This window comes from Panthera uncia, chromosome B4 (genome assembly GCF_023721935.1).
Source record: "Panthera uncia isolate 11264 chromosome B4, Puncia_PCG_1.0, whole genome shotgun sequence".
In the NCBI taxonomy this organism is placed as follows: Eukaryota; Metazoa; Chordata; class Mammalia; order Carnivora; family Felidae; genus Panthera; species Panthera uncia.
In genome coordinates, this window is record NC_064809.1 from 86,332,494 (window position 1) to 86,346,464 (window position 13,971).

General features: G+C 41.9%; 1 long non-coding RNA gene across 1 annotated transcript; it reads right to left on the minus strand.

Moving 5' to 3' along the window:
• Positions 1 to 415: 415 nt before the first annotated feature.
• Positions 416 to 13,305, minus strand: LOC125919278 (uncharacterized). Its single transcript, XR_007456704.1, has 3 exons — positions 13,142 to 13,305; positions 7,341 to 7,492; positions 416 to 762 (listed from the first exon to the last, which is right to left on the minus strand). It is a non-coding gene; the product is annotated as an uncharacterized LOC125919278 (long non-coding RNA).
• Positions 13,306 to 13,971: the final 666 nt, after the last annotated feature.

Sequence of the window (13,971 nt, forward strand, 5' to 3'; positions counted from 1 at the left end):
AGCAAGGGGTGATTCCAGATACTTTGCGTTGTTTCCTTAGCTTTGTCCTTAGCCCAATCCTTATGGACTGGGTGGGATCCACTGGGGGTGGGGTGGCGCTGATGGTATATCATCAGTGACATCTGAAAGAGCTATTTTACAAAAACTCCGTTAGACCTTAGGGTACCAGGATCAAAGTCTTGGTACTTCATATCACTTTCTCAAATCAGGTGTGGCACCTAAGGGGCTCCCCCATGACACTGGAGGTACCTGAGGACACTGGGAGGTGAAGGGGGTGGATAGGTTGTCAAGGAGTTAGAGCAGAGGAGAGAGGGCAATTTCGGGACAGCTAAATGGCCATCACACTTCATTTTTGTGGCAGGTGGAATTCTTCAAGAGGCTGGAGTCCCATATGGAGAGACAGGAAAAGAGCAAGTAACAAAAGTAATACATTTGCAAGTTACATACTTTGGATAGATTATGTCATCGAATCCTCACAAAATCCTTATGAATGGCATACTAATTTGTCCCCGTTTTCCAGATACGGTTTTTGAGGAAGACGTCATTTCAGTACATTGTCCAAGGTCACTTGGCCAGCAAGTAAAGACTGCAGCTTTCAACTCAAGCCATCTGATTCCAGAGCCCTTGCCTTCAGTCATTTCCTTCAGGTATGCCCTCGTATTTGTGAGGGCTGGAAATACTGTGGCACAATGCTCGTTAGTGCAGTTCGCTTGCTCTGACACAGCTAGCAGAGTTGGAAATCCTCAGTTTCACAGTGGAGCTCTGAGGCCGTAAAAAAAGAAAGATAGGAGAAGTGTTGGCAAGGAACCTCTTTTTCTTTCTCAGCAAAATGCACACATGTTTTAACAGTAACTACTACTGGGGGTATAATAATTATCCTGTGGTCAGTAGATGGTTTTTAAAGACACTTTCTTCAGGGATAAGCATTACACTTAGGCATGCATTAACACACACACACACACACACACACACACACACAAATGTGTCTAGCATCTGTAAATATTTTTTTGACCGTGAAATTCCTAGAACAATAAGCACCACTTTCCCATCTTTAAATTTTTCCAGGTGGCAAGATATCTGTGGGTGAGGGAATAGGCAGAGACTTGACTGACCTCTTGAGTTAGTAAAATGAGATGTGGGAGGGAAAGAAAAAACAAAAAAAAACAAAAAAAAACCACAAGGTGATTGTCCTACTTTTGTAAGGTGGCGCCATCTACCTCAAGAAGGCTGAAATAGAAATATGACCAATTAATTTATACGTTACCTTTCTTTTGAAGAATTAAAAATGGCTTCACAATTAGATTTCTCCTCATCACATATTTCTTTGAAATATAGCTATCTATTGATTTCCTTTTTTAGTCATTTTTGAATGCCCTTGTTATACTGAAAGTCACTGTGCTGGGTAATGTGGGCCTGAAAGTGAAAACACACCAACATGGCCACTGGCTTCTAGACTGCCATCTAGTGGAAGAAAGGTGAAAAGGCAGATAATTATGCCAGGCACGATGTAGATAAATATGCTCAGAATAACGGTACTGATTTGCACAGGGTGTTATTGAATTAAACTCATCTCTAGGGATGAGGATGTAAGGAGTAAGAAAGTGGTTCTCAAGGATGGAACTCCTGTTGTAAGTGCTGCAGGATGCACAAAGCCAAGTAAAGGAGTGGCATGGCCGTGGGAGGCATAGTCCATCTATACACAACCATGCAGGCAGCTTAAGCAAAGGAGAAGGTGGTGGTGGGTGGGTGAACTACGCACAGTGAAGAGTTGCTGGAGCTTAGGCTGGGGAGGTTGAGGCTGAGACTGAGGCTGAAGTCAGGAGCCTGCTCACAGATGCCTTGCCCATGTAGACTCTGCAGACTGGAGCCAATGCGAGGCCAAATTCTCACTGCTTTGAGGATGTATAGAATTTTTCCACAAAGCTAAATTTATTCAATGGAAGTGACTGTCCATTTTCCTGGGATTACATTGCGTGTGTAGTTTTAAATTATCCTTTTGTTTTTATCAAAGGATTTTGATAGAAGGTGTTTTGTTGTTGTCCTTCTTTCGCATGCAAATTTGGCATCTTCATTGGTAAGTTACTAATATGAAAAAAAAATTATCCTGGTCCGGAAGTTGAACAGTCTGAGAACCACTGCTGCAGAATGAGTGAGCCTTTGAAGGGATTTAGCCATGGGATGCCATAGCTCAATTTACATTTTAAACAATTTCTTCAACTGGGGCACCTGGGTGGCTCAGTCAGTTAAGTGGTTAAATGTCTAACTCTTGATTTCGGCTCAGGTTGTGATTTCACGGTTCATGGGTTCAAGCCTCACGTGGGCTCTGTGCTGACAGCTCAGAACCTGGCACCCACTTTGGATTCTGTGTCTCCCTTGCTCTCTGCTCCTCTGCCACTCATGCTCTGTCTCTCTCTCAAAAATAAATAAACATTAAAAAAATTTAAAAAAAAATTTTATTAAAGAAAAAAAATTTAAGTTTATTTATTTTGAGAGAAAGAGAGAGAGTGAGGGTACAGGTGAGGGGCAGAGAGAGAGGGAGGGAGAGGATCCCAAGCAGGCTCTGAACTGTCAGTACAGAGCCTGATGTGGGCTTAAACTCACAAACTCCGAGATCATGATTTGAGCCGAAATCAAGAGTCAGACGCTTAACCGACTGAGCCACGCACGTGGCCTCTAGGTACATTTTAATACACATTTTCTATCCCTGTCACCTCACCTCTACCCCAGCTCTTACAAGAAATTGAAATTAGCAATCAGCTCCTGTCAGATGTTATAGTTCAAACAGGTCTTGTTTGCAAGGGCGATCATAAACCTTTGGCCACCTTAGAGAAAACTGGTTCTAACCATGTATCTGGAACCAGTTGTGAAATCACATTGCTTTTAGTATTGAGGCAGAAGCTACATCCTAAAAGTTAGCTGCGTGCTCTCCGGAGAAAGAAGTTTTGATGTGTGTAAACATGGTGAATTAGTCAAGGAACTAGAATTCAAATTGCAGATATTCTGATCCAACCATGCATTATAACTGAGCAGAGAGTAGTAGTACAAAATAACATACTGAGACCCTTTGCTCGGCAGCTGGCAAAAGATACAGCAGAGACCCCAGAGGACTGCTGGGAAAGATTCGTTGAATGATAATGAAACAATAAAAGGCCATATCCCCTGAGTTTTGATTCTACTTGGCTCTGATAGAAAAGTATGCTTGAAATGTGGAAAACACTCAGAAATGAATTTGGGAAGGCTGCATCACGTGGCATTAGAGCAGGAAATTAACTTTGAAAGGAACACAGCATGGAAATAAGATTAAGCAAGAAAGGTATTGAGAGTTGCTGAAATACCTTGTTCTTAAGTGAGTGGCAGGTCTTTGAATTCAACAGCCAGTAGTTAAATCAAAACATTAAATAATCATTCTTAACAGTTTGCATTTGAGGAGCAGGGGGCAGGATTGTGTTAATGTCTCTGAACTGACTCCATCTTATCACTGAAGTGCTTAGTGTTGCCATAAGGCAACAGGAGATAAGTGACTTTCAATAACTTTCAGTAAGCACATAGTGGACTTAAGGTAAATGAGCTGATAAAATTTCATGAAACAACACATTTATTAGAGATATATGGAGCACCTACATGCCGTGAAAGATTTTACCTCGTGGGTGCAGCACACACGGTTTGTTGCCTATACTCCATCCATTCCCTTTCTTTCATCCTCCTAATAGTATTCAAATTTTTCTTTGGGAAGCAGCTGTTTCTTCTGTAGATCAGCCCTTCAGTTTTGGTGCAACGGCCTACACCTCCAGCTGCCTATCCCTAGCAGGGAATCTCATCTTCCATGCCACAGGGATTGGTTGAGGGACCCCTGGTGGAAGCCAATCAGTGCATAGTTTTTATCCTTATCAGGGGGTGGTCCAATCCGTGTGAAGCTCTCAACTTTTGTCCTCCGCTGCCCTCTCCGAGTGAGCGGGGTTACTCCTCCGGAAGTGAACAGGGAAGCTTGCAGGTCTGGTTGCTGGGGGCAGCCATCTTGTTCTGAGAGCAGCTAGCCTGAAGTCCGAGTCCATACCCAGAAGAGAGGAGACCCGGGAGGACGGTGGAAAAACGGAGCCAGAGCGCTTATGAGATCAGGTCCAGGGCCTCCCTTCTCCCGGGCTTCCCAGTTTCAGGATCCAGTGCATGCCGTTTGTTGTTTGCCAGTTTATTTGCTCGTTGATTAGTTGGTTGGTTGGTTGCTGACGCAGAGGGATGAAAGGAAGTATAAAGCTTGTCTTTACATTCGTACAAGAAACGCAAACCTTGGTTCTTTATACTTCAGGTTGATTGTGGAATGACTGGTGTTTCTCCCTCACCCTTTTCTGGCAGGTGGTATTAGCAGGAGAAACACTTCTGTCTCTTTCTCTCTCTTTTTTAATGTTTTATTTATTCTTGAGAGAGAGAGAGAGAGCGAGTGGGGGAGGGGCAGAGAGAGAGAGGGAGACACAGAATCCAAAGCAGGCTCCAGGCTCTGAGCTGTCAGCACAGAGCGTGATGCGGGGCTCAAACTCAGGAACTGTGTGATCATGACCTGAGCCGAAGTCAGACGTTCAACTGACTGAGCCAGCCAGGCAGCCCTGAAAGATTTCTCTTTTTAAAAAATTTGTAGCTATTTCATTCCGAAGAACCAGAGATTTTCCTTCAAGCTCTGTTGAAGGAAACACAAGATGGTGTTCCTTGCCAGAGAGAGCCAGGAGTAAGACCGTGGGAACTAGAAGGACATGGGGGGAAAATGACCACAATTTCCCCTGACTCCTTCTCCAAACAGAATAAGCCTGTTACAAGGCTTTCCCCCTGAGTCTTAAGACTTCATTTTGCCAACGTATGGTAAGAGGTTGGTGCTTGAGGTAAGACTTGTCTACCAGTGGCATTCAGATTAATATAGCCCTGCCTGAGTAGGGGGGCCAGTCTGCCAGGGGCTTGGGTGCACAAAGGACTGAGAATCTCCCAGGGGAGATCTCATTTTCTGGGAGGCCCAGGAGGCAAGCTTGGCCTAGTGAAAAAAACCTCAGTTTTTAGAGCAGAGAGATAATTCGGAGTAGAGCCTCAAGTGGATTTACATGTGGTTCCTGAGATGGGAAATAGAGGGTTGTGGTAAAAAATGCAAGAAGCTAAAAAGGGAAGGAGGAGGAGGAGAAGAGAGAAAAAGAATGTGGCTGGGCAGGGGCAGTCTTCAGGTGCTGGCCATAGCCACTGTCCGTATGAACTTGGGTTTCTGCTGATTTTGGGGGTGGCTCTGTCTCTAGCCTAGACAGGATAATGGCCACCACTGGTGTGCTGAGAATTATTTAAAAAAAAAAAAAACCCGCAAACAACCCCAAACCCCGTGATGATAAAATAAAAGGAGACCAGGTAGCAGCAGGAAATGTAGCTGGTAGCAATCGCTTGGAAGGAAAGGCTGCAATTTCATGTGAAATTACTAGTTCTTCAAACATTAACAAGGTATCGAGCTTCTTTCACCAGAAAAATGCAGGGAAAAAGCTTTTATTGCTCTCTTGTGCAACATAATACCAATTTGATGGATTTGTAGAGGAATACCAACAGGTTCGTCTCTGAAAAGAAAGTCTGGTGCCAAGGAAAATATGTCATGTGGGAAACTACTCGAAGGCAGTAATGGAGCTCTAGTGCACTCCGGCCAGACCCTCCCAGGGGCCAGAGCAGAAAGTCTCACAGACTAAATCAAGTGCTCACGTTACAGGGGTTATTGGATCAATATAAAACGTCTACCCAGTAGCAAGGAAAAGAGATCTGGGGTAAGTTTATACACCTAGGATAGAGTAGAAGGACCACACGACTGAAGCCCGTATCACACAGTTCTTTCAGTGTCCTTTCCCTTTCCTTCTCTCCTTTCTTTATCCCAGTGCTTCTCAACTCTGTGGCATCAATTCTCATGATGGGGTGATTCCAAAGACTGGCGCCGAGTTTGAACAAGGGGGCTTAGCGAGCTCAAAGTGTCTGGAGTCGACACACAGTGGCCGGGATGCCTGGCCACAGCTGTAGTTCACTCACTCGTTTGCTGCACAGCTGTGACCTTTATCTCTTAGGCAGAGTATATTCAAAGCCACCATGGGTTCCCAATGGCCGACCAATTTAGAGATGACATGTGTCAGTCTGAAGGGGGCTTGGTTTGTACCTTTTGCTTTGGTCCTTCCCTTATTTTCTCTTTATGAGTAAACACTCTTGAGTCTGTCTTTTAAAATATCACGGGGGTGCCCGGGATTGTTCTGTCGGTTAAGTGTCCAACTTCGGCTCAGGTCACGATCTCCCAGTTTGTGAGTTCACACCCTGCATCGTGGTCTCTGATGTCAGCACAGAGCCTGCTTTGGATCCTCTTCCCCCACCCCACCCCCACTTTTTTCTAGCCTTCCCCTGCTTGTGCGCATGTGCTCTCTCTCTCTTTAAAAAATAAATATTTTTTAAAAATTATGTATTTCTTTCACTCTGTCTTTAACGTGTCTTCCAGATTGCCAGCCCGGAAGCTTATCTTTCGAATTCTTAACAGCACATCTTTTGAATTCTACTCATGTCTTGCAAGCCACTTGTTTACTTGCTATTGTTATTTAACACATCGTATGAGTCTTATCCATGCTACTAGCTTTTTCCTGTTGGCTACAGTAGAATTGAATATTCTCATTAATAGCACAGACACCTGACAGAATATAAGTTTTGCCTGCCTCACGCACAGAGCACATCTCACCATCACCTATGTTGCAGTGAAAGAATAGAACCAAACAAATCAAAAACATGGTCTGTACCCTTTAGCATCATAGAAAAAAATTAAAAAAGAAGCACCTGGGTGGCTCAGTCGGTTAAGCATCCTACTTCAGCTCAGGTTATGATCTCACGGTTCGTGGGTTCGGACCCCAGTTCATGGGTTCGGGCCCCGCGTCGGGCTCTGTGCCGACAGCTCGGAGTTTGGAGCCTGCTTCGGATTCTGTGTCTCCCTCTCTCTGCCCCTCCCTCACTCATGCTCTCTCTCTCTCAAGAATAAACAAACATTAAAAAAAATGTTTTAATGATAAAAAAAGAAAATTTAAAATTTTTTTTAAGTTAAAAAATTTAATAAAAAATTTTAATTAAAAATAAATAAAATAAAATTCAGGTCACATATGAGACAATTAAGGAGAATTACTAATTTAAAATAAAGAGCCTCATGGCACATTTGGTCACATAGCAGATGTAAATGGGTTGTGAGAGCAACATGTCAGAAGGAAAGGCCAAATTGTTTAGTTAGCAAGGAAAACAATACAGCTGGAGAGAGGCAGCATTACATCCACAGAGGACAGAACTCATGTGATGAAGAGAATAGCTGTACTTACTAGTGTTCTGTACATATAGTATTTTATATCCACACGACCACTCTGAAAGATGGATACATGGAGAGGAAAGCGAGGTACGGGCACCACTCAGCTAAGCAGCAGCCGAGCTGGGGTTTGATCCCAGGTTGTCCCTGTTCTTTTTCACCATGAACCTGCGTAAGATGACAGACATGGAGGGAAGAATGTGGTGGTTAAATGGGAAGTTGGAGGCCATAGAACATTTTTTTTAAGTTCATTTATTTTGAGACAGAGAGAGCTAGTGTGTGAGAGCAGGAGAGGGGCAGAGAAAGACAGAGACAGAGACAGAGACAGAAAATCCCAAGCAGGCTCCACACCACTGCCAGTGCAGAGCCCAACACTGGGCTTGAACCCGATCATGACCTGAACCAAAATCAAGAGTCAGAGACTTAACTGAGTCACACAGACACCCGGGTCATAGAACATTTTTATTTGTTTCACGAAAGAGCAAATGGAAGCCTCTGAAAATGGAACAATACGAAATCAGAATTGTAAGTTGCCTACTAAGGGAAAGTGCCTTTGAGTAAATGAAAATGAAGCAACCTTTGCCTATCCAAGTTTATCCAAGTTCAATATATATAGTATACTTTCTAAGCCTTGAAATGTTTAAAGTGTGTGTGTGTGTGTGTGTGTGTGTGTGTGTGTGTGAATAGTAGCATACAAAGGTTATTAGCTGAATTTATTAAGCTAAAGACAAAGGTCTCAAGTGAGATTCCTATGTGTTACATATTCTGAGCTTTCTCACCCATGGTCCAAGGAGATAATATTGTCAAGTGTATACAGCATATATTCTTATGTGTTTAAAAATACATCTTAATTTCTTTGCATGCATGGACATCACATTTTGTAAAACATAAATAATTGCAAAATGTCAAAAAATTTGATGACCAGAAGGTGGAAATATTTCATCAGTTGGACCTATTGTCAATCATTTCAGATCTTTTAACTACTCAGATTAAATTCATTGGGATTTCTTATTTTTTCCTTTCCTTACTTGAATCACATTCCCCCACCCCCACTGACTATAGTATCTCGGTTTAACTTCTGGTGGTAAGGATAGTTGCTATAATTGATATCTCCTTATTGCAGTTGTGTTTGACAAGCTTAAATTAAATAACATAACTGACAGTTTCTAAATCTAAACACGTAAGTAAATTGCATTCTTCCACACATTACAAAGTGGGTTACTGGCAGAATAGGGTAATAACTATGGTAGAGATGTGTAGGAGAGCTGTCATGAGTTTGCCACCATGGAAAACTAGTTCCACATCTAATTTCTGTCAAAGAAAATGACCTATATACCACTCAAAAGCAAAACCATTGAGGCAGCCTTTAATTGGTTTATGTAATTGGTCAAACATATTTAGTTACCTGGCATGTATTTTTCAGCTAAATTATGTTGAAAAGCTCATCAGAAAGCTACATGACTTAATGTTTGACATTTCAAGCATGTATTATCAAATTTTACTGGAAAGTTATTAGCACTTTCAAAATTTCAGGCTAATGAAATAATCATTTTTGACCTTTGATTGTTTACCTGTCTGGGGAGGGAGCGACACCAGAACTGTTTTCTGAGGTAAGTGAGGCCCTGCCCGTGGAACTCCCCTGGTTTATTTCTGTGGCCTAGTCATGGTGGATCTTCACAAAGGGCATGAATCTTGGTAGGCATTTTGATTTTCATGAGTTAACACTCTTTATCTGCTCACTAAATCTTATTGAACTGTTCTTGCCAGGAATAATGACTACCAACTCCTGATGACCAACTCTCAAGAGTGTCATGGGGCGATGAGCCCACTGATTTCCCTAGTATTCTGATGTCTATACCTGAATCAAGCCAAATCATGAGGGACCACATGGTGTTGGCCCTTGTGGAATAGCACTCTCTTGGACGCTGTGCTCTTGCATCTTGTTGGGATATTAAACTGCCATTAAACTATTGAATTTATAACTTACTAGCCAATCTCCTTTCCATGTTGCATAAATCTTATTTTGCCACTCTGGCTTTGGTGTCAGTAGCAGAAACCAGGGGATTTTGCTTTATGATCTCTTGGTCTAGGTGGCTACCTGCTGATTGGGACACCCCTCTGACTGGTAATTCACAGTGGGGTAGGTTGGTGACAGTGGTCTATTTCTGGAACAGTGGTCCATCACTTTCTCAATACCTACTCAAGGGTCTTTCCTTCTGGATGTTGCCTAGTTTCCTGAATATCCTGAATATCTTGAATATCTCCTCCCATAATCCTTCTCATGGTTTCCTTCCACCATCCTCATTGCTCAATGCTGCCATCCTTTTCCACAGAACAATCATCTTTCACATAGAAGAACAGAGGTTCTGGCCCTCGGTCCTTCTTCTTTCTTGGGTTTCTCCTGGATCTTAACAGTCTCTCTATTCATGTTAGTGTCTAGTGACTTCTCAAGAGGGAAGGCTGAACACTGGTCTCAGGTCCTCAGGAGCAGAGGAGGAAGTGGCAGATGCTTCAACTCTATTTGAAGTATCTAAAGTCAAACATTTCACCATAAATCTTCAATACTCCTCATGTACAGATGTGACTTCAATATTCACTTCCAAGTTGAGCTGAACCAAGCCCAGTTCAGTGTAGGCTCGATTCCAGTGTGAGGTGAAGATTATACTTTTATATCCTTTCTTTTTCTGTCCAAATCTCAGCTCTCCATCTCTCAAAACCCATTGTTCAAATGTTTTCAGGAATTTCTCCAAGATTTCCATATGGAAAATTTAAAAATTTTATTAAGAGATGTAAAAGAGAACCTGAATAAATGGAGAGACTTACCATGTTATGGGAAGGAAGACAGCATCATAAAGATGCCAATACTCTGCAACTTGAATTATAGGTTCAGAACCATTCCAATCAAAATTATGGAACTTGCTAAACTAATTTCACAACTTACATGGGAGAGAAAAGGGTCAAAAATAGCCAAGATACTTCTGAAGTATCAGGTTTCAGAACTTAATGGGAAGCTATGATTAAGGCAGTGAGGTGACAGTATAGGGATGCTCGTGGGATAGATATCTACATGGTGTCAAAGTACCATCAAATGCTTATTGATTAGATATTATTATATGTTCAAAATACTTATATAAATTTATAAGAGAGAAATTTGGCAGACACAAAATACATCAATTAATGAAAGTTAACTTCGCCAATAATGTGACAAATCAACATCATGTACCTCTATATAGGATGCACTGAGAATGACACAGAATCACTTCTGTGGTCTCCTGGCCCCAAATGTATAACCTAGAGGTAATTGTGAGGAAACACTAGACAGATCCAAAATGAAGGACATTCTAGGAAGCAACTGGCCTGTACTTCTCAGAAGTGTCAAGGTCATGAAAGACAAAAGACTGAGGAACTGTTCCAGATCAGAGGCTAAGGAGACACAACAACAACATGCAGCATGAAAGACACTGTTGGCACAACTAGCAAAATTTGAATGGAGTGTGTGGTTTTGGTGGTGGTGTTATAGTAATGCTATCCTCTCAGTTTCAGTGGTTGTATTTGTTGTGTAGGAGACTATATTTGTTTTTAAGAAATGCATACTGGGGTGCCTGGGTGGCTCAGTCGGTTAAGTGTCTGACTTTGGCTCAGGTCATGATCTTGGGGTTTGTGAGTTCGATCCCTGCGTCAGGCTCTGTGCTGACAGCTCAGAGCCTGGAGCCCACTTCAGATTCTGTGTCTCACTCTCTCTCTGCCCCTCCCCTGCTCATGCCCTGTCTCTCTCTGTCTCAAAAATAAATAAAAACACTAAAAAAAATTTTTTTAAAGAAAAACCTGGAAAGGACCTAAATGCTCATCAGTGGAAGGATGAAATGAACTATGGCACATTTGCACCATAAATAATTTTAGCAGTATAACATGAAACGAAAAAGGAAGTCATCCCCCAATCACATACAGCATGATACCATTTTGCAAAGTGAAAATACCTAAAATTTTTAAAATGATGAATATATAGTAAGTTCATAAAACTGTATAAAAAGAATGCAAGAGATAGTGGATACACAGGATGTGTGTTTTTGTTGCCATATAGAACACTTTGCTTTGAGGTGAGTTAATGTTTCTATTTCCAAAAAAACAAAAACTTTTGGTAACTTAATTTTTTTTTTTTTGTAAGAGAGAGGGGCACAAGTAGGGGAGGAACAGAAAGAGGGAGAGAAAATCCCAGGCAGGCTTCCAACTGTCAGTGCAGAGCCTGATGTGGGGGTTGAGCTCACGAACAGTGAGATCATGACCTGAACCGAAAGCAAGAGTTGGACTCTTAACCGACTGAGCCACCCAGGTGACCTGACTTTTGCTAACTTTTAATTAAAAGGCCCTTGTGGCTTTTATTCATCAAATTCTAAAAGTCTGAAGGTTCAGCCTTATCCAAGGTATCCATTAAACAGATTTGGCCTGTAGTTTATTGTGGTGGACAAAATAAGAAATGTTATACACTAAAATATAGTCTTCATCAAGACAGAGTTTTTTAATATCTTTTGTGTTTACTATTGTATCTCAGGGATCTAGAAGAGTACCTGGAACATAGAAGACAATCAATAAATAATATTTCCCAATAAATAATAATATTGAATGAATGAAAACTGTTTTCCAATGTTAAAGGGTAACACTGAAGTAATATGAAGTGTCCAGTTGGTGGAGCCCATGTTGCATTTGTTGGCAGTATATGACAGAAGAATTGGAAAATTCGGGAATGAATGCATCTATATCCTCGCGTGAATATTAGGGGGTTCTATGGGAACCCGTCATATGTTTAGATTTTTCTCTGATACATACGAATTGGCGCCAGACTTCAGCCTTTTTCGTTTGGCATTTGTTTGTTTGATTAACAACTTCCTAATAATAGAAAATTTAAATCATTTGGTCTTTGAGTCAGTGTTAAGTGAAAAGTTTCTCCTCTCTGTGAACTTCACCTAGATTGTTAAATTTATTGCATTTATTTCTGGCTGAAAGAGTGTTAAAGAATGAGAAAAAATGTTTAAAAGAGAATGAGAGGTCATAGGTGGTAGAGTATGTAATGTAACTGTCAACTCTGGTGACATGCTTCTAAAGGAGAACAGAATCAAAGCAGTTTTCTCTATCATGTAGTTTAAAAGACCTGGCATTCGTGTAAATGCAGTGTATCTGAATCAAATTATTTTATTTATTCAGTTTTCTTCCTTGAGTCACTGACCTAGATGCTCGTGGTCATATGGTTCTGTACACCTGCTAACCAGGCCCACTTCTCACCCCTTCCCACTTTGGAAAGCTTTGCTGTGCTCTTGGAGCTCAGAATCTGTCATCTGCAGATTTCCTAGGCCCTCTACTTCTCTGAATAGTCTCTTTCCTTTTTCGCTCAGTTGAAAGCTGGCTCTTGTGTGAGGACCCTGCTTCCCTGCCTCTCTCACTTTCCCTCCATGCCCTCTTACCAGGGGGCTTGGAGGGGCCTGTCTGTGCCCTGTCGACCATTCTCCTTCCACTCCCTGAAAACTCCCATCTTTGAAATCCTTACCATCAAACTGTTCTACAACCCCCACTTTCTTCATCATCCACTTCCGTCCCTCCTCCTCATTTCTTTCATATTTTTAGCTCCTGGCTTACTGCCATTGTCTTCTTAAAACTCCTGTAACAATTTTTGGTTATTTCAGTATTCAGATAAATGATCCTTTCAACACTCTGGGCTCTTGGTTTCTTAACCTCCTCTTCTCCCAGGATCTTGTCTGTTTCCTTACTTCAGTCCTCCCTCCCACGGTCATACTGGCCCTGTGTTGACCAAACCGATTTTCTTACCTTAACCGCAGTTTCAAGCACCCACTTCTCTACAACCACAGCCTCTCTAGCTCAATGTCTCTGACGCCCTCACTTTTCCAAGCCCTGCAAGACCTTCAATCCACTGATCTGACCAGCTTTTCTCCTTCTCTCGCTCTCCCTCATGACCTCATTTTACAGCCATACTTGGCCTGGATTCCATGCTTTGACATCACAGTAGCCCCCTTGCTTCATCTTTCATCACAGGTGCTTGGAAAACCCCAATCCTAGCTTACCTAATTCGCTGCCTGCTCTACACCTGCCTCCTTGCAGGTGAACATGACTGGATGAAACTCTGCAGCCATGACCCCCCGGGCACATATGAAACGCACCCCCAGTAACCTCACACTGGCCTTTCCTGCTGCCTGCAGCCCTACTGCCTCTCCCTGGCCCATTCTTTCTCCCATTTTTCTCGGCCAGTGTTTTTTCACATTGTGCACTAAAAAAACAAAACAGGTTGGAACAGAATAGAACTTTTTTTTTTAATTTTATTTTTAATTTTTTAAAATTTACATCCAAATTAGTCAGCATATAGTGAACAGAATAGAACTTAATAGCACATAATAAGGATACATATTATTTCATGAAATGCTTGTTTCAGTTATATATATATATATATACCTACATTTACATATACCTGTGTTGGGTTAGGATATAGAAGGTACTTTGCATTGAAAAAAAAAAGTTCAGGGTCATCTGGTGGGTTGAGCGACTGAGTTCGGCTCAGGTCATGATCTTCTGGTTTATGAGTTCAGCTGCATAGGGTTTGGTGCACGGCAGGGCAGAGCCTGCTTCGGAACCTCTGTCCCTCT